The sequence below is a fragment of the Triticum dicoccoides genome, chromosome 3B (assembly GCF_002162155.2).
Source record: "Triticum dicoccoides isolate Atlit2015 ecotype Zavitan chromosome 3B, WEW_v2.0, whole genome shotgun sequence".
Taxonomy (NCBI): Eukaryota; Viridiplantae; Streptophyta; class Magnoliopsida; order Poales; family Poaceae; genus Triticum; species Triticum dicoccoides.
The window spans coordinates 136,117,957-136,131,083 of record NC_041385.1 but is presented as its reverse complement, the minus strand read 5'-3'; positions in this window follow the sequence as shown (position 1 = coordinate 136,131,083).

Sequence of the window (13,127 nt, the reverse complement as noted above, 5' to 3'; positions counted from 1 at the left end):
TCCGTGGAGACTTGATCTTCGACGGATTCGAGCCCGTGTCAGGTGCGCCGAACAGTCTCGACGAGCATGACTTAGATCTGCCATCAGACAGTATTCGGGGGATCGCACCTACAACTGCCCCGGGAATCAATCCGGAGTAGACCGCGCCATCTGAGGATGGGTGGATAGACCCCGCCATGGAAGCCGCATACTCATCGGCATCGGAGCCAAACACTGATCCCACCTCCTATGAGGCTGATATCATCGGACCCTCGGACTCGTCTCCGGCTACAGGATCCGAACCGCGTACGCCCGTGCCTATCGAATCTGATTGGGCACCAGTCATGGAGTCCACCTCCGCGGATATCTTTCAACACTCGCCCTTGGGTGATGTGCTAAATTCATTAAGATCTCTCTCCTTGTCAGGAGATTCTTGGCCAAACTATATTCGGCTCGAGTGGGAAGCGGACGACGAGGAAATTCGTTCCCCACCCACCACCCACTTAATAGCCATTGTCGATGACTTAACCGATGTGCTTGACTTCAACTCCAAAGACATCGACGGTATGGATGATGATGCAGGAGAAGAACAGGAACCACTGCCTATAGGGCGCTGGACAGCCACCTCGTCATATGATATATATATGGTGGACACCCCCAAAGAAAACAATGGTGATGAGGCAACATAGGATAATCCCTTGGGGAAGCAATCAAAGCACCGGCGTCATCCGCGCCGCTCTAAGCCCCGCCATGGCAGAAATAGCAGTACCGGCACAGGAGATGATAGCAATCTGGATGGTGCCGAAGACGAAAACAATCCCACCCAGCCTGACTTCAAGCAGTCCGGTAAGGAGGACGGGCAAGCTAGCCCAGATGAACAGGCAACGGATGGAGACTTGGAGGATGACAATTATATGCCTCTCTCCGAAGATGAGGTGAGCCTCGGCGACGACGAATTTGTTGTGCCTGAGGATCCCGTCGAGCAGGAGCACTTCAAGCGCCGGCTTATAGCCACTGCAAAAAGCATGAAGAAAAAGCAGCAGCAACTCCAAGCTGATCAAGATCTGCTAAGAGATAGATGGACTGAGGTCCTGGCAGCCAAGGAATACGGACTCGAGCACCCAACCAAAAGTTACCTGAAGCGCAGGTTGTTACCCCAACTCGAGGAGGAGGCCCTAGAGCCTACACTACCAGTGCGGGACGAGGCGGACCGGCCACCCCGTGGCCGAGACAAAGCGGCGTATCAGACCGAACAACCGCCCGCACCCCGCCGCCAATCAAACAAAAATACTAAGGCACGGGGCAACACGCAGGACCTGCGAGACGTATTGGAAAACAAAGCAGGATAGTCAAGATCGATCCACAGATCGCGGGGGCGCGCCACAACGCGTGATGATGACCGTCACGCCGGATACGCTAAAAACAAGTCCGGCCGGGCCGAATACAACAAACCAGACTCATTCGAAGTGCGTCGAGATGTAGCCTGGCATAGAGGCGCCGCACACCCCCTATGCTTAACTGATGAAGTAATGGATCATGAATTCCCAGAAGGGTTTAAACCCGTAAACATCAAATCATATGATGGCACAATAGACCCCCGCGGTATGGATTGAAGATTTCCTTCTCCACATTCACATGGCCCGCGGCGACGATCTACATGCCATCAAGTACCTCCCCCTTAAGCTCAAAGGACCGGTTCGACATTGGTTGAATAGCCTGCCGACAAACTCCATTAGCAGTTGGGAGAACCTGGAGGACGCATTCCTTGACAACTTACAGGGCACTTACGTGCGACCACCGAACGTTGATGACCTAAATCACATAACCCAACAGCCCGGAGAGTCAGCCAGGAAATTCTGGACTCGGTTCCTAACTAAAAAGAACCAAATCGTCGACTGTCCAGATGCCGAAGCCCTAGCGGCCTTTAAGCATAACATCCGCGACGAGTGGCTCGCCCGACACGTCGGCCAAGAGAAGCCAAAATCCATGGCAGCCCTCACAACACTCATGACCCGCTTTTGCACGAGCGAGGACAACTGGCTGGCTCATAGCAACATCACACCAAAAAACTCTGGCGATTCAGACGCCAGAGATAGCAATGGCAAGCCACGACGCAATAGAAACAAGTGTCGAAACATTGGTGACAACGCTGAAGACACGTCAGTCAACGCCGGATTCAGAGGCTTCAAATCCAGACAACGAAAAAAGCCATTCAAAAGAAACAACCCGGGCTTGTCCAGTCTGGACCGCATACTCGATCGCTCATGTCAAATTCACAGCACCCCCGATAAACCAGCCAACCACACCAAGAGAGAATGCTGGGTGTTTAAACAGGCCGGCAAGTTGAATGCTGAACATAAGGAAAAGGGGCTGCACAGTGACGACAACGACGAGCCCCGGCCGCCGAACATAGGAGGACAGAAGAAATTCCCTCCCCAGGTAAAAACGGTGAATATGATATACGCAACCCATATTCCCAAGCGGGAACGGAAGCATGCACTACGGGACGTCTATGCGATGGAGCCAGTCGCCCCAAAGTTCAACCCATGGTCTTCTTGTCCGATCAATTTCAATCGCAGGGACCATCCTACCAGTATACGTCATGGCGGTTCTGCCGCATTGGTCCTTGACCCAATCATTGACGGATTCCACCTTACACAAGTCCTTATGGACGGGGGCAACAACCTGAACCTGCTTTATCAGGATACAGTGCACAAAATGGGCATCGATCCCTCAAGGATAAAACCCACCAAAACCACCTTTAAAGGTGTGATACCAGGTGTAGAGGCCTGTTGTACAGGCTCAATCACACTGGAAGTGGTCTTCGGATCTACGGACAACTTCCGAAGCGAAGAGTTAATCTTCGACATCGTCCCCTTCCGAAGTGGCTATCATGCACTGCTCGGACGAACCGCATTCGCTAGATTCAATGCGGTACCGCATTATGCATACCTCAAGCTCAAAATGCCAGGACCTCGCGGGGTTATAACAGTTAATGGAAACACAGAGAACTCGCTTCATACGGAGGAGCACACTACAACCCTCGAGACAGAAGTACAAAACAGCCTTTTTAGGCAAACAACCAATTCGGCGCTGAAGAACCCGGACACCGTCGAGCGAGTCCGGAGTACCCTGCAGCAGGATCATCCGGCACGTCCAGAGCTCGACTAGCAATTCGTCCTCCGTCCTAGTCCCAGTCAAGCGGCGAAATTCGTGCCGCGCGTACACAGTTACGCACTTAAAATACCATGGGCATAGGCGGAGGCACGGCTATGATACGGTCCACAGGGTGGCTCAACCGCCATGGGACCCGTATACCTTCATCATTTTCTTTCCTTTCAGGACCCTACTTTCGGGAAGCCTTCTCAGATAGCCTGATTATCAGACTCATCATAGGAAGGAACAATCAAGGAGGCAAGAGGCTTTGACATACAAGGGAATACCCAAGTGGTCTCTGATAACGATCATTATACCTGTTTTACATACCCACACGCAGCCTGTCCTCCATTAGGACATGTCAAATAGTCCTATTCTTGCTTATCAGATTACTTGTATACATATGCTTTGACGTATTATTTAAATAACAATGGAAAAACATACAACGTCAGCTTGTTATTATATCTTCTTTATCTTTTTCCCTTTGACTGTTTATATAATATAAAGTGCACCCGTACACTTTGGTATGGCCAGTTCGCCAGGGGCTTCAAAGTACCCCATAACACGGCAAGAAAAGTCCGAACTCTTTCGACAGTGCGGCACCCCGAACTCATAGCATTATATGCATCAGCTCCGAATCATGTCTTGGGTCAATAGTTGGGTTTGCCCGGCTTCCTTGTTTTGGTGCCTTACGTTCCGTTATATCGGCTAAGGTAGCGCAGGGAGAACTACTGCCATTGTGTCCCGGTTCTTTCCGGACGAGCACCTCAGTAGAGAAAGTCAAAAACTGACTGTCATGATGTGGCGAGAGCTGGTCGCTATTCGACAGGTATCAAATCCTTAAAGATTTTTTCCGCTTCGAGCGAGGAATCGGCCTTGTCCGATTTAGGCGTGTATATCGCTGATACGTCTCCAACGTATCTATAATTTTTGATTGTTCCATGCTATTATATTACCCCTTTTGGATGTTTATGGGCTTTATTTTACACATTTATATCATTTTTGGGACTAACCTACTAACCGGAGGCCCAACCCGTATTACTGTTTTTTTGCCTATTTCAGTATTTCGAAGAAAAGGAATATCAAACGGAGTCCAAACGGAATGAAACCTTCGGGAGCGTGATTTTTGGAATGAACGTGATCCAGAGGACTTGGAGTGCAAGTCAAGAAGCAGCCAAAGCTTCCACGAGATAGGAGGGCGCCCCCCTATAGGGCGCGCCCCCTATCTCGTGGGCCCCTCGGGCGTCCACCGACGTACTTCTTCCTCCTATATAAGCCTACGTACCCCGAAAACATCCAAGGAGCACCTGAAACACAATTTCCACCGCCGTAACCTTCTGTATCCGCGAGATCCCATCTTGGAGCCTTCGCCGGCACTCTGCCGGAGGGGGAATCGACCATGGAGGGCTTCTACATCAACACCATAGCCCTTCCGATGAGTTGTGAGTAGTTTACCATAGACCTACGGGTCCATAGTTATTAGCTAGTTGGCTTCTTCTCTTTTTTTTGGATCTCAATACAATGTTCTCCCCCTCTCTTGTGGAGATCTATTCGATGTAATCTCTTTTTGCGGTGTGTCTGTCAAGATCCGATGAATTGTGGGTTTATGATCAAGTTTATCTATGAATAATATTTGAATCTTCTATGAATTATTTTATGTATGATTGAGTTATCTTTGCAAATCTCTTCGAATTATCGGTTTGGTTTGGCCTACTAGATTGATCTTTCTTGCTATGGGAGAAGTGCTTAGCTTTGGGTTCAATCTTGCGGTGTTCTTACCCAGTGACAGAAAGGGTTGCAACACACGTATTGTATTGTTGCCATCGAGGATAAAAAGATGGGGTTTATATCATATTGCTTGAGTTTATCCCTCTACATCATGTCATCTTGCTTAATGCGTTACTCTGTTCTTATGAACTTAATACTCTAGATGCATGCTGGATAGCGGTCTATGTGTGGAGTAATAGTAGTTGATGCAGGCTATAGTTGGTATACTTGTTGCGGACATGATGCCTATATACATGATCATGCCTAGATAACGTCATAATCATTCGCTTTTCTATCAATTGCTTGACAGTAATTTGTTCACCCACCGTAATACTTATGCTCTTGAGAGAAGCCTCTAGTCAAACCTATGGCCCCCGGGTCTATCTCTTATCATATTTGCTTCCAATCTACTTTTATTTGCATCTTTATTTTATGCATCTATATTATAAAATACCAAAAATATATTTATCTTATCATACTATCTCTATCAGATCTCACTTTCGCAAGTGACCGTGAAGGGATTGACAACCCCTTTATTGCGTTGGTTACGAGTTCTTTGTTTGTTTGTGTAGGTTCTGCGACTTGTTGAGGAGCCTCCTACTGGATTGATACCTTGGTTCTCAAAAACTGAGGGAAATACTTACGCTACTTTGTTGCATCACCCTTTCCTCTTCAAGGAAAACCAACGCAAGCTCAAGACGTAGCAAGAAGGATTTCTGGCGCCATTGCCGGGGAGGTCTTCGCTCAAGTCAAGACATACCGAGTACCCATCACAAACTCATCTCCCTTGCATTTACATTATTTGCCATTTGCCTCTCGTTTTCCTCTCCCCCACTTCACCTTTGCCATTTTATTCGCCCTCTCTTTCCCAATCTCCTCTCTTTTCCATTTGCCTCTCTGTTTGCTTGTGTCTCCATGCGCCTTCTATGTGCTTGCATCTTTGCTTGCTAAAAATCTATTGATATGGATCCACTTAAAGTGTTCTACTTGGATCATCTTCGATCCTTATGCGCTCGTGCTGAAACCCCAACTAGCCTAGTTGATGGGAAATCTTTAGATGAGCATGCTCATTTTGTGCGTCACCGTTTGTCTGAAAAGGGTAGACTCTTATGGGATCAAATAAACAGATTGATGTGTTATGCTTGGAATCTTTGTGAAATTTGCGATTTGACTTGTTGCTCTAAGAACCCTAAAAAACACCTTCCCTACCTATGTGAGTTTAATGAAAATGAAATCTTATCTTCTTATGCAAAGGGTGTTTATAGTTACTATGATATCGAACAAATTGAAGAATTTGTTGCTTTTAAGGGTGCTTATGAAGTTGCTTCTTTGTTTGAAAAGTATGATATTACTCTCTACGAATCTGAAAATTTTGACATACTTAAATATTGCTATGAAAACTATACTCATAATGTCTATGTCAAAGAATTTATTGAGAGAATGAATGGTGCCTCGGAAGAAAATAATGATATGCATGAATCTATAGATAATGATTCTGATGATTTGATTGAAATATCCCTTGATGAACATGATGCTTGCTATTCTTGTGGCCATGATGCCAATATTTATGAAGATGAATTTGCTATAGTTCCGTATGTTAAACATGAGATCGTTGCTATTGCACCCATACTTGGTAGTTCCTTCAATGAAAAGCATGATTGCAATGATTTTACTATAAATTCTCTTGATGTCAATTGTGCTAATAAGATGCAAAACCCTAAGCTTGGGGATGCTAGTTTTGCTATGTTTACTACTTGTTGCAATGATCATGATTGGGGTGATTCTTTTTATGTTCTTGAAAATTATTTAAGCCCCATCATGAATATGAGATTGATAATAGTGTTTACAATATTATTGAAAGTGGGTTTGGAAGAGTGTCAACTTTAGATCCCACATATTTGGATTTTGATCAATCTTATGAAATTTTTGATAAAATTGGGCTTGGAGAGGTCATGACTTTATTAATGTTAATCCCACTATTTTGGAAGAGTGTCAACTTTGCATGCATGTGGATCGTATTGAGAATATTTTTTGTGATAGCTATTTTGTTGAATTTTCTGATGACACCACATGTAATTATTATGAGAGAGGAAAATATGGTTGTAGAAATTTTCATGTTACTAAATTACCTCTCTCCATGTTGAGATTGCTATCATCTCTTTGTTCTTCCTTGCATATGCTAGGTTTTTCTTGCCTTAATAATTTGTTTGCTTACAAGATGCCTATGCTTAGGAAGTACGTTAGACTTAGATGTGTTTGTCACATGTTTCATGATGCTCTCTTTATGCTTCAATTCTTGTCTTTCATGTGAGCATCATTGAAATCTCAATGCCTAGCTAGGGGCGTTAAACGATAGCGCTAGTTGGGAGGCAACCCAATTTTCCTTATGTTCTTTGTTTTTGTTCCTGTTTAGTGTTAAATTTTGCTTCTACTTTCTGTTTAGATGTGTTTTTATCTTTTAATTAGTGTTTGTGCCAAGTAGAACCTATAGGATAAACTATGACGATAGTTGATTTGATTCTGCTTAAAAAACAGAAACTTTGCGCTCACGAGAAAAAAATTCAATAAATCACAGGAAGGAGCTTTTGCATTGATTCTTTTTGCTTCTGATCAATAAACAACTTGTTTAGGACTTCCTCATTTGGTAGGATTTTTAGAGTTCCATAAGTTTGCGTTAGTTACAGATTGCTACAGATTGTTCTGTTTTTGACAGATTCTCTTTTTCGTGTGTTGTTTGCTTATTTTGATGCATCTATGGCTAGTATGTAAGGGTATGAACCATAGAGAACTTGGAATACAGTAGGTTTAACACCAAAATAAATAAAAAATGAGTTCATTACAGTACCTTATGTGGTGGTTTTGTTTTCTTTCACTAACGGAGCTTATAAGATTTCCTGTTGAGTTTTGTGTTGTGAAGTTTTCAAGTTTTGGGTAAAGCTTTTATGGACTATGGAATAAAGGGTGGCAAAAGCCTAAGCTTGGGGATGCCCAAGGCACCCCAAGATATTCAATTATATCCAAAAGCCTAAGCTTGGGGATGCCCCCGAAAGGCATCCCCTCTTTCGTCTTCGTTCATTGGTAACTTTACTTGGAGCTATATTTTTATTCGCCACATGATATGTGTTTTGCTTGGAGCGTCGTGTATTATATTAGTCTTTGTTTTTTAGTTTACCACAATCATCCTTGCTGTAACACACCTTTTGGGAGAAGCCTATTTTCTTAGGATTTGATAGAATACTCTATGTGCTTCACTTATATCTTATGAGCTAGATAGTTTTTGCTCTAGTACTTCACTTATATCTTTTAGAGCACGATGGTGGATTAATTTTGAAGAAATTGCTAGTCTCTCATACTTCACTTATATCTTTTTTAGAGTCTTTTAGAACAGCATGGTATTTGCTATGGTTATAAATTGGTCCTAGAATGACGAGCATCCAAGTTGGGTATAATAAAAACTATCATAGGAAGTGAATTGGATGCTATGATCAATTTGATACTTGATAATTGTTTTGAGATATGGAGGTAGTGATATTAAAGTCATGCTAGTTGGGTGATTATGAATTTAAATAATGATTGTGTTGAAGTTAGTAAGTCCCGTAGCATGCACGTATGGTTAAAGTTGTGTAACAAGTTTGAAGCATGAAGTGTACCTGGCTTGTGCATCCTTATGAGTGGTGGTCGGGGACGAGCGATGGTCTTTTCCTACCAATCTATCCCCCTAGGAGCATGCGTGTAGTGCTTGGTTTTTGATGACTTCCAAATTTTTGCAATAAGTATATGAGTTCTTATGACTAATGTTGAGTCCATGGATTATACGCACTTTTACCTTTCCATCATTGCTAGCCTCTTCGGTACCGTGCATTGCCCTTTCTCACCTTGAGAGTTGGTGCAAACTTCGCCGGTGCATCCAAACCCCGTGATACGATACGCTCTATCACACATAAACCTCCTTATATCTTCCTCAACACAGCCACCATACCTACCTATTTATGGCATTTCCATAGCCATTCCGAGATATATTGCCATGCAACTTTCCACCGTTCCATTTATCATCATCATGACATACATTACTTTTGTCATATTGCCATTGCATGATCATGTAGTTGACATCGTATTTGTAGCAAAGTCACCATGCATAATTTTTCATACATGTCACTCTTGATTCATTGCACCATCCCGGTACACCGCTGGAGGCATTCATATAGAGTCATATCTTGTTCTAGTTTTGAGTTGTAATTCATGTGTTGTAATCAATAAAAGTGTGATGATCATCATTATTAGAGCATTGCCCACAAAAAAAAAGAAAGGCCCAAAAAAAAGAGGCCAAAGAAAAAAAGAAAAAAAAGAGAAAAACAAGAAAAGAAAAAAAGGGCAATGCTACTATCTCTTTTTCCACACTTGTGCTTCAAAGTAGCACCTTGTTCTTTATTGAGTCTCATATATTGTGCTTCAAAGTAGCACCATGTTCTTCATGTAGAGAGTCTCATAAGTTGTCTTTTTAATACTAGTGGGAATTTTTCATTATAGAACTTGGCTTGTATATTCCTACGATGGGCTTCCTCAAATGCCCTAGGTCTTCGTGAGCAAGCAAGTTGGATGCACACCCACTAGTTTTTCCTTTGTTGAGCATTCATTTATAGCTCTAGTGCATCCGTTGCATGGCAATCCCTACTCCCCATGTTGACATCAATTGATGGGCATCTCCATAGCCCGTTGATTATCCTCGTCAATGTGAGATTTTCTCCTTTTTTTGTCTTCTCCACACAATCCGCATCATCATTATTCTATTCCACCCATAGTGCTATATCCATGGCTCACGCTCATGTATTGCGTGAAGGTTGAAAAAGTTTGAGATTATTTAAGTATGAAACAATTGCTTGACTTGTCATCGGGGGTATAGAAGTTGGGAACATCTTTGTGTGACGAAAATGAAGCATAGCCTAACTATATGATTTTGTAGGGATGAAATTTCTTTTGCCATGTTATTTTGAGAAGACATGATTGCTTTGATTAGTATGCTTGAAGTGTTACTATTTCTTTTATCAATATGAACTTTTATTTTGAATCATTTGGATCTGAACATTCATGCCACAATAAAGAAAATTACATTGAGAATTATGCTAGGTAGCATTCCACATTAAAAATTCTCTTTTTATCATTTACCTACTCGAGGATGAGCAGGAATTAAGCTTGGGGATGCTTGATACGTCTCCAACGTATCTATAATTTTTATTGTTCCATGCTATTATATTACCCCTTTTGGATGTTTATGGGCTTTATTTTACACATTTATATCATTTTTGGGACTAACCTACTAACTGGAGGCCTAGCCCGTATTACTGTTTTTTTGCCTATTTCAGTATTTCGAAGAAAAGGAATATCAAACGGAGTCCAAACGGAATGAAACCTTCGGGAGCGTGATTTTTGGAACGAACGTGATCCAGAGGACTTGGAGTGCAAGTCAAGAAGCAGCCAAAGCTTCCACGAGATAGGAGGGCGCCCCCCCCCCTATAGGGCGCGCCCCCTGTCTCGTGGGCCCCTCGGGCGTCCACCGACGTACTTCTTCATCCTATATAAGCCTACGTACCCCGAAAACATCCAGGGAGCACCTGAAACACAATTTCCACCGCCGTAACCTTCTGTATCCGCGAGATCCCATCTTGGAGCCTTCGCCGGCACTCTGCCGGAGGGGGAATCGACCATGGAGGGCTTCTACATCAACACCATAGCCCTTCCAATGAGTTGTGAGTAGTTTACCATAGACCTACGGGTCCATAGTTATTAGCTAGTTGGCTTCTTCTCTCTTTTTTGGATCTCAATACAATGTTCTCCCCCTCTCTTGTGGAGATCTATTCGATGTAATCTCTTTTTGCGGTGTGTCTATCAAGATCCGATGAATTGTGGGTTTATGATCAAGTTTATCTATGAATAATATTTGAATCTTCTATGAATTATTTTATGTATGATTGAGTTATCTTTGCAAATCTCTTCGAATTATCGGTTTGGTTTGGCCTACTAGATTGATCTTTCTTGCTATGGGAGAAGTGCTTAGCTTTGGGTTCAATCTTGCGGTGTTCTTACCCAGTGACAGAAAGGGTTGCAACACACGTATTGTATTGTTGCCATCGAGGTTAAAAAGATGGGGTTTATATCATATTGCTTGAGTTTATCCCTCTACATCATGTCATCTTGCTTAATGCGTTACTCTGTTCTTATGAACTTAATACACTAGATGCATGTTGGATAGCGGTCGATGTGTGGAGTAATAGTAGTAGATGCAGGCAGGAGTCGGTCTACTTGTTGCAGACGTGATGCTTATATACACGATCATGCCTAGATAACGTCATAATTATTCGCTTTTCTATCAATTGCTTGACAGTAATTTGTTCACCCACCGTAATACTTATGCTCTTGAGAGAAGCCTCTAGTGAATCCTATGGCCCCCGGGTCTATCTCTTATCATATTTGCTTCCAATCTACTTTTATTTGCATCTTTATTTTCTGCATCTATATTATAAAATACCAAAAATATATTTATCTTATCATACTATCTCTATCAGATCTCACTTTCGCAAGTGACCGTGAAGGGATTGACAACCCCTTTATTGCGTTGGTTGCGAGCTCTTTGTTTGTTTGTGTAGGTTCATGGGACTTGTTGAGGAGCCTCCTACTGGATTGATACCTTGGTTCTCAAAAACTGAGGGAAATACTTACGCTACTTTGCTGCATCACCCTTTCCTCTTCAAGGAAAACCAACGCAAGCTCAAGACGTAGCAAGCGCCCCAAGTTCGGCCTTCCGGATACAAGGGGCTTAGCCAAAGTTTAAAATTGTAGACTTCTATGGCTAAGTGAGAGTGATAAAGTTGTATAGTCCGATTGCCTTGTTCGCTACGCTAAACACCTCCTTAAAGGACCAAAAATTTGGATAAAGAGTGTTTAGATTTACCCCGAACACCCCAGTACTAGTTACACGGGGGTGGAAGCCGATGACTGGCCAACTTTCAGATTTTTGTAAACGGCCGCACATAAGGTAATATTTTAAATTAACAAGCGTTATATAATGCACATGAACTCGTTTTCGTATTACAGGATGACATGATTACATTCACTCAAATATTACATCCTTGGCACATTCCTCCGCCACAAGACGGGCGCCTTTCATAAGACCATCATAGTACTTCTCGGGATAGCGATGCGCCTTGCCCTTCGGTGGCCCCTCCGTCACCAGCTTCTCGGCATCCATCTTCGCCCAGTGCACTTTCGCGCGAGCGAAGGCCCGACGCGCACCTTCAATGCAGACTGGCCGCTTTATGGCTTCAAGCCTCGAGCAGGCATGCACAAGCCGCTTCACCAAGCCAAAGTAGCTGGTGGGCAGGGGCTCGGCAGGCCACATCCAGACTATGAGGTCCTTCAAGGCCAGTTCGACCAGTTGCTTCAGCTGGTCACTCAAGGGCATCGGCTGTTCGGCCCCAATATACTGGGACCAGAACAACTTCTCCGTCGAGCTCCCTTCTTCATCCCAGTAGAACTCGGCGGCATCAGATGTGCTGCGCGGCAGATCTGCGAATGCTCCTGGAGAGCTCCAAATTCGGGTAAGTAATAGGAAAGCCTCCTTCACATGCTTGCTTTGCATAATCAATGCCTTACCCGCCGCTATCTTCTTGGCCGCCTGGATCTCCTGGAGGGCCTTTTGGGCTTCGGCCTTGGCGTCTTGTGCGCTCTAGAGGGCTTTCGCAAGTTCGGACTCTTGCGTCTTGGAGCCACACTCCAAGGACTCGTATTTTTTGACGAAGTCCTGGAGCTCTTGCTGGACCTCATTTACCCGAGCCTCCTGCTTCTCACGCTCGGTGCGCTCCTTGGTCGCCTTGTCTTCGGCCTCGAACAATGCTTTCTTAACGGCCGCCACCTCGGTCGTGGCCCCTATTATAATTCATGATGCTTCTATTAGCACCAAAGATTTTTCTTTATATAACACACGAACGGGGTATCACTTACCTTTGTTCTCCTCGAGCTACCTCTTCACGAGGCCGAGCTCTTCTTCGGCCCGCCCCAGCTCCCGCTTCAGTCCAGAGACCTCCGCAGGGCGGGCGGCAGCGGCCAGCAGCGACGCCTGCTTATTCACATAGATATGTTCTTGTTAGACTCCTGTGGAAATTTTTTGATCCTCTGTTTGACCTTTCTTTCCGAACACCAAACAGAGCATCAGGGGCTATTGTCTATGCTAT